Source organism: Octopus bimaculoides, chromosome 20 (genome assembly GCF_001194135.2).
Source record: "Octopus bimaculoides isolate UCB-OBI-ISO-001 chromosome 20, ASM119413v2, whole genome shotgun sequence".
NCBI classification, from domain to species: Eukaryota; Metazoa; Mollusca; class Cephalopoda; order Octopoda; family Octopodidae; genus Octopus; species Octopus bimaculoides.
The window spans coordinates 30,651,903-30,660,616 of record NC_069000.1 but is presented as its reverse complement, the minus strand read 5'-3'; the positions used below and the strand labels follow the sequence as shown (position 1 = coordinate 30,660,616).

At 39.3% G+C, this 8,714-nt stretch overlaps 1 protein-coding gene across 1 annotated transcript in view; it reads right to left on the bottom strand.

Annotated features, from left to right (window-relative positions):
• Window positions 1–8,714, bottom strand: part of LOC106882722 (uncharacterized) — a 23,264-nt gene that overhangs the window by 1,931 nt on the left and 12,619 nt on the right. The gene's annotated exons all lie outside the window — the stretch shown is intronic.

The following is an 8,714-nucleotide window of genomic DNA, read 5'->3' as shown; positions in this document are numbered from 1 at the left end:
TATAGCAGAGTGAGCGCATAAATATGAAATAAGGTGGGAAAAGTAATACTCGGATACTGGAGGTAAAGAAATATTCCATATTAATAAAGGGAACGTGAAACTCTGAGTAACAGTTTTTGTGATGTCTTTACAGCTTTAATAAAGCGTGTGTGTGTGTGTGCGAGTGTGTATGTATGCATGCACGCATGTATTAATGTATGTATGTATGTATGTGTGCATGCATGTATGTATGTATGTGTGCATACATGTATGTATGTATGTATGTATGTATGTATGTGTGTGTGTGTGTGTGTGTGTGTGTGTGTGTGTGTGTGTGTGTGTGTATGCAGCTTATTTAAACTAGTCCAGTTGCCTGTTAGAATGTAATTTCTACGACGTGTAGCCGCTTCCTTCGACAAATCTGAATGGGTAAAAAGACATGCTACACTAAATCAACGGTGGAAGTAGTGCGGGAAAAAAAACAGTGCATATTGATAATGATAGTTACAACAGTGAAAATAGTCGATAAAGAAAAAAAAATTGAACATAATCTTGTCTATGTGTGAGCTTTGTATGTATGCATGTTTAGATGGCTGTATGCGTGCGCGCCTAAATCGGTGTTATATGCTAACTGCGGTTATTTGTCCAGAAATTCATGAGTGCCTTTATTACTATTGTTATCAAGGCAACGAACTGTCAGAATTGTTAGTGCGCCGGACAAAATGCTTAGTGGCATTTTTTCTGTCTCTTCACATGCTGAGTTTAAAATTCCGCCGAGACCGACTTTTGCTTTTCGTCCTTTCGGGGCGATAAAATGAGTGTCAGTCAAATACTTCAGTCGACGTATTCGACTTCCTCTTCCCTTAAAATTCCTGTCCTTGTGTCAAAATTAGAAAGAATTATTATTATTGTTATTAAGGCAGCGATCTGACAGAATCGTTAGCACGCCGGATACAATGGTTAGCGACATTTCTTCCGGCTTTACGTACTGAGTTCAAATTCCGCCGAAGTCGACTTTGTCTTTCATACTTTCGGGGTCAATAATACAAGTACCAATCGAGTACTGGGGTCGATGTAATCGACTATTCCTCCCACCTAAAATCTCAGACTTTGAGCCTATAGCAGAAAGGATTATTATTAATATTGTTATTATTATCGTTACTAGTGGAGGCGCATTAGCCTAGTGGTTAGGGCAGCGGACTCGCGGGCATAGGATCGCGGTTTCGATTCCCAGACCGGGCGTTGTAAGTGTTTATTGAGCGAAAATACCTAAAGCTCCACCAGGCTCCGGCAGGGGATGGTGGAGAACCCTGCTGTACTCTTCCACCACAACTTTCTCTCACTCTTACTTCCTGTTTCTGCTGTGCCTGTAATTCAAAGGGCCGGCCTTGTCACACTGTGTCACGCTGAATATCCCCGAGAACTACGTTAAGGGTACACGTGTCTGTGGAGCGCTCAGCCACTTGCACGTTAATTTCACGTGCAGGCTGTTCCGTTGATCGGATCAACTGGAACCCTGGACGTCGTAAGCGACGGAGTGCCAACAACAATATGATCGTTACTATCATTGCTATGTTTGTTAGTATTGCTACTATTATTAATGTTATCTTATTATCATTGTTAATATTGGTACTGTTATCACTATTATTGTTATTATTATTGTTATTACACTAACAATTTTCTTCTTTGGCCAGTAAGTGTTATTTCTTATTCGCTTCTATCTAGAAATCAAAGGAAATGACGATTATTCCCTTCAGACTTTGCTTTTGTGACCTAGACATCAATGCTTTGAAATTGACTTATTTTCCATTACATTTTAGATAGATTCCGTACTGAATTGCTGAAGCAGAAATATCATTATAGCAAATATTATGTTCAATACTGATTCGATCGTCAGTTGTTTGACCATAACCACTTGAGCGTGTCCCTTAATGGCTGACACTATGTGTATCGCTGATCACAAGCAGGAGTAGTTGGAGAGCATCATAGCCATATGTCGAGAAGGATTCTTTGGGGTTTGAATTAAAAGTAACAAAAGCTTGAAGGAGATATTAGCGATTTTTCATAGTTTCTAGGGATAAGCAAATAGGAAATATCAGTTGCTATTCAAGGACAAAATTCATGGGACACAATGTAATTTCTATTACCATCATCATTATCATTGTTACCATTCTTTTTATCGTTTTGTTACTTGTTTTCACAATTGTTACTGTCATTGTCAATACACATCTTTTTCTTCTCTGCACTGCCTTCACCATTGATATGAGGTAACGCTTCTACGGATTGTTACTCAACAACGTATATACACATACATACATGTGTGTGTATATGTATGAAGGCATGTGTGTGTGTGTTTATGTATAGTTGTATGCGGTTTAGGTAGTCTGATCTCTGCCGGGGACCGAGTATCACGTTACCCGCCTATAGTTTCACTATTGGAAAATTCGGCAAAAACAATGCTATTTTCATTTGACATCTAGAAAGCCTTTCACTGGGTCCTATTTGAGACTCTCCTGGTTAAGATTCATGCGTCTCTCTCCTTTGACTAGAAGTTCCCTCTCAGATCGTATTATCACAGCAGGCACTGAAAATGGAGGCCTCTCTAGCCCGAACTTTACGTACTCCAGTATACCCTAAAGTTCAATCATACCACCAATTTTTCCTCCTATACAATAACAACCTGTATGCTGTCACCTCTAACACTCACTACTACGCAGATGGATACATGGATACATTCTTCACTTTTCACTAACTTTCCGCGCATAAGAGTGACCGACATTGTAGTCATGTCACCTCATCTTAAACTTGCTCTGCCCCTATAAACAGAGACCTGGAAAACATCCAATAGAGACATTACAATTTTGTCTTATTCAACTCAACAATTACACAATCATCGCACATGTCAAGAAAACAATCTCCTTCCTCTGTAGTCATGGACAACACTCAATTATAATCCACAAAGTTGCTAAAAGTGTTAAGCCACGCAATCACTGCTCTCTTCTGCTAATCTCATATTTATTCATGACATAGTAAAAACTGTACCCCAAAGACCAACTTTCCTCTTGGGAGACAGAAAATATATCAGCTTCCAACAGTCTCTGACTTTCAGTAAGCTCAAAGGAAGTGGTAGGTAGGTAGGTAGGTAGGTAGGTAGGTAGGTAGGTAGGTAGATAGGCAGGTTTAAGTAGGGGTAGGTAGACAGTTGCATAAGTAGGAAAGAAGACAGGTAAATTAGGTAAGCTTCAAGGTACATGGGTTGTTAAGCAGAGTAAATATGTGGGTAGAGTAAATATGTGAGAGGGAGGGATGGAGGTAGAAAGGTAGGTATGGGAGTAGGCAGGGAAGGAAGGAGGGAGGGAGGAAGTTAAGGAGTGAGGTACAATGCTGACTACAATTCATCTATGTGTAGAAGAGACTGGATAAATAGCTACAATTGCCCACTGAATAAAATCCTCAGGATCAGCAAAATGGCGGCACTGAAAATACTATACATAACACTACAACACAGACCACCACACTACTATATACTACACTACAGCACATACCACAACTACACTATGGCTTTATATTACACTACAGCACAGACCACTACCACTACTTTACTATATACTAAACTACAGCACATACCACTACTGCACTATTACTTATTCTATCTTACACCACAGCACAGACCACTACTTTACTATATACTAAACCACAGCACATGCTATTACTGCACTATTACTTACTCTATCTTACACTACAGCACAGACCGCCATTCTACTATATACTACACTACAGCGCATACCACGACTGTACTATTATTCAATATTACACTACAGCACAGACCACCATCCTACTATACACTACACTATAACATAAACTACTGCTGCACTGTATACCACACTACAGCATAGACCACCACTACAGTATTACCTTGTTTTATAATATACTACTAAGAAGAACATCGTTACACTGTTACTCATACTGTATCTCACAAGAGTACAGAACACTACTGTTCTAGTTTACTATACTACAACATTATGACATATACAAGACAATACTGATACATTATACTACCACACAGTTACATATATATAATACAGCTCGACCACACTAACGTATCATACTGCTACATATAACATACTGCAACACATACAACACACAATGCTACAATACACACCACTACAACATTGTAATACATACCACATTACAAATGATATCACGTTGCCATGCATATCATAGGCAAACCCACCATACTACAACATATACCACACTCAATACTACCATATTACTACGTACACTAGACAAAAGCCACCACTCTGCAGCATACACCAAACACAACATTATTAACACACTACAACATATACCACACGAAATATTGATTTCAAAGTTTAGCACTAGGCCTGAAATTTCGGGGGAGAGGCTTAACTGATTACATCCACCTCAGTACTCAACTGGTACTTATTTTATCAAAACCCTAAATGATGAAAAGCAAAGTCGACCTTGGCTGAATTTGAACTCACAACGTAAAGCCGGGTGAAATGCATAGCTGCATTTCGCCACTGCATTTCGCCCGGCGTGCTAACGATTCTGCCAGCTCGCCACCTTATATACCGCACAAAATATTACAACTCTGCAACATATACTTCACGCAACATTATCATACTATAACATATACTGCACACACCACTACCACACTGCAACATATATCACACACCATCACCAGCACACTATTACACACAGGCGTGGCTGTGTGGTAAGAAGCTTGCTTTACAAGCACATTGTTGCGGGTTCAGTCCCCGTTAGTGATACTTTGAGCGAGTGTTTTCTACTGTAGACTCGGGCCCAGCAAAACTTCGTGAGTGGATTTGATTGACTGAAACTGAAAGAAACCCGTCGTGCGTGTGTGTGTTTGTTTGTGTGTGCGTGTGTGTGCGCGCGAACGTATGCCTTTACGTGTGTATGTGTGTGTGTGTGACCCGCATCAGCGCTTGACAACAGTTGTTGGTGTGCTTACGTCCCCGTAACTTAGTGATTCGGCAAAACAGGCCGATAGAATAAGTACCACGCTTTAGAAATAATAATAAGTACCGAGGTCGATTCACTCGACTAAAAATGTTTCAAAGCCGTGCCCCAGCATGACCGCAGTCTAAGGACTGAAACAAGCAAAAGATAACAGAAAAAAAAAATACAGCTCGCATCACAGCCGCACTGCAACATATACAACACACAACAGTTATCACATTATTACATGCACCGTAAATAACACTAGCATACTGCAGCATATACTACACAGAACACCTTACAGAAAATATATAACTACACACCGCGTGTACTATAAGCCGATGAAAAGATACAAATATCACGTACCTTCAGTAGACATGTAAACCTACGAACAATTTATTGACTTATGACATTACCAGCTTTTTTTTATTCCCACCACCACCACAACCACCTACCACTACTACTACTACTACTACTACTACTACTACTACTAATATTACTACTACTACTACTACTACTGTTTGTGATGTGTGTAAGGCGCCTGCTGTTACGCATCGGCGATCACTAAAAATGAGCCAACATCTTCAACTGATTATTAATGCTCCGATTGTACTACTACTATTAGTGTATTACCATTACTACTATGACTGCTGCTGCTACTGCTGCTGCTAATAATAATAATAATAATAATGATAATAATAATAATAATAATAATATTAATAATGGATATTTTACATAGACCGAGAAGTCTTAAATTTGGGGTTGAGGTAGTGAATAGTCGATAAATTCGACTTCAGTGCTTGACCGATGCTTTATTTTATCGACCTGAAAAAGATGAAAGGGAAAGTTGAACCCACCTCGACCAAAGAGACAGCAGCAACAGCAGCGGCAGCAGCAGCAACAGCAGATGCAGCAGCAGCAGCAGCAGCAGTAGTAGTAGTAGTAGTAGTAGTAGTAGTAGTAGTAGTAGTAGCAGCAGCAGTAGTGGTGGTGGTAGTGGTTGTAGTGGTGGTAGTGGTAGTGGTAGTAGTACTAGTAGCAGTAGTAGTAGTAGTAGTACAAAGCCATAAAAAAAACATGAATAATTGAATAGTATGATACAATAACGTTAATAAAAATCCTCCTGATGTACACAAACGCACACACACAAACACACACATACATACACACGGATATATATATATATATATATATATATATATAAATCAATAGTGAGCGAGTCTTTGATCACTTGAAATGAAAGTTGTAGCTTTCTACGAAACATATTAATTGACCATTACTGTAAAAAAAACAAATAATGATCCAGGTCATTTGCTTTTGTTTCTTTTTTAATCCCTCAACAAACTGAAAAAAGGATTGATCTAACTGGTTTCTGGTCCCGTTTGAGCTTCATCAGAGAAATATCATTAACGTTCTGTCCACAGAAGGTTTACAAGCCATTTATTAATGTATACAAACCAGGACTTGGCATAACGTTCTACGTTGACAAAGTGGAATATTAAAACCTAGAAACGTTATTAATAACCACGTCATACAGCTACATACTTTCCTTTGTACCGACATGTTAATTTGTAAGTTTCTTAAAAAGTTTAAATGGTAATCTTCGTATCAGGACAATTACCCCCTAGGGCAGTTATCCACGCATAGGACAATTCACCCCGACGACAACTACCCCCTAGGACAATCACCGCTCTTGGTTATTTACCCCCTCTCTAATATATTAAGAAGTTTTAGATCATTATTTGTTGTCCTCAGGGGTAAGTGTCCTTGAGGATTATTGTCCATGAGGGGTAAATGTCCCAGACTCGTTTTCTTTACATTTCAATTTGTGTGTGAGAGTATCTATCGGTCTATGTGAGTGTGTGGGGGTTTGTTTCAAAAATTAAACAGAAGAACGACAAAGAAACGAACGGAAAATTCACACACAAGACATAGACATGCTCCTTCCTCGTCAGTTATCGTCCCAAAAAATCACAACAATTTCATGCCTTTAACGATAATATTGTTCAATTTTCGGTGGCGTCAACAGCGTAGAGCTGCTGGGAATAATGAGCGAACGTTGATGACAGTGACGCAAACGAATACGATACAGGTATAATCGTAGATATAGAAACCCGGTGTTGAAAGTAAAGAAGCACGCAAAAGGCTGGAAGAAGAATGACTGAACAAAGTCAGCGATCAAGCGATAAAAGGAAGCTGGAAAGAGAAATGGGAATGGTCATGGGTCACATGGTAGAGGGGGGGGGAGAAAAAGTAGTGGAAGGCAGAAATACAGAAAAAGACAGAGAGGTAATGCGCGAGAGAGAGAGAAGGGGGATTAAAGAGAGGAGGAAGGGAAGCACTATATAAGATCCTATGTGACTAATGAGAAGATATTATTGTGTAACGGATACTTGGCCCGATGGGCTACAATATATTTACTCCGCTAAATGCCACCTTGGACCAAGGAGTGGTGTTATAAACCGGACGACAAATTAACTCTGCAACATGTAGTCATTTACTCATAAACATGTAGCCATTTTCTCCGAACTGACTTTACAGTTTCCTTCTAGAGATTGTCACTTCAAACTTTTCATTGAATCAAGTTTCACAAAGATTTTTATGTTGTGGCATTGAACCGAAAGACGTAGAAACAAACGAATCAATGAGAAGGTTATGGCACACTGTTAGTAATAACAACCAAATATACCTCAAACCATACACAATCGTCTTAGAAAAGAGCATATTGGATAATGCGGTCCTAGTCAACAGAGTGGTTAGGGCAGCGGACTCGCGGGCATAGGATCGCGGTTTCGATTCCCAGACCGGGCGTTGTAAGTGTTTATTGAGCGAAAATACCTAAAGCTCCACCAGGCTCCGGCAGGGGATGGTGGAGAACCCTGCTGTACTCTACCACCACAACTTTCTCTCACTCTTACTTTCTGTTTCTGTTGTGCTTGTAATTCAAAGGGTCAGCCTTGTCACACTGTGTCACGCTCAATATCCCCGAGAACTACGTTAAGGGTACACGTGTCTGTGGAGTGCTCAGCCACTTGCACGTTAATTTCACGAGCAGGCTGTTCCGTTGATCGGATCAACTGGAACCCTCGACGTCGTAAGCGACGGAGTGCCAACAACAACAGTCAACAGGGGTAAAAAAAAAAAGAGGAGACGATAACAGCCAGAATGTTCAATTAGTGCTGACCTAGGATTAAACGACGACAGCAGCTACGTAATTTGAAGCGATCTTCTTAATCACAGAACCATAACATCGCTGAGCTAGACTGAATATATGACATTTAAATGTTTCTTTCAGTTTTTCGACCCAAATGTTCTCTCAAGTGGTTATAAGAGCAAAACTAGAAATATTATCTCTTATAGAAACAATCAATGGGTTCTCATTCCTAAGATATTTTTCGATGTTATTATTATTATTATTATTATTATTAATATTATTATTATTATTATTCAGGTCACTACGCCATATGCCCGTGATCATATGGTGTAGTGGCTAAGAGCGCGGGCTACTGACTCCAAGATTCCGAGTTCGACTCCAAGCAGTAACCTGAATAATAATAATAATAATAATAATAATAATAATAATAATAATAATAATAATAATAATAATAATAATAATAAAGCAAGAAAGCAAGAAAGCATCTTACTCAGTAACAAAACAGGCAAAGGAATATCTAAGTGAATTCCAATTGCAACAAATTCAAGAATTAGACGAACTAGAAACACCTGCAGAAAAAGCTAAGCGCTTGAAA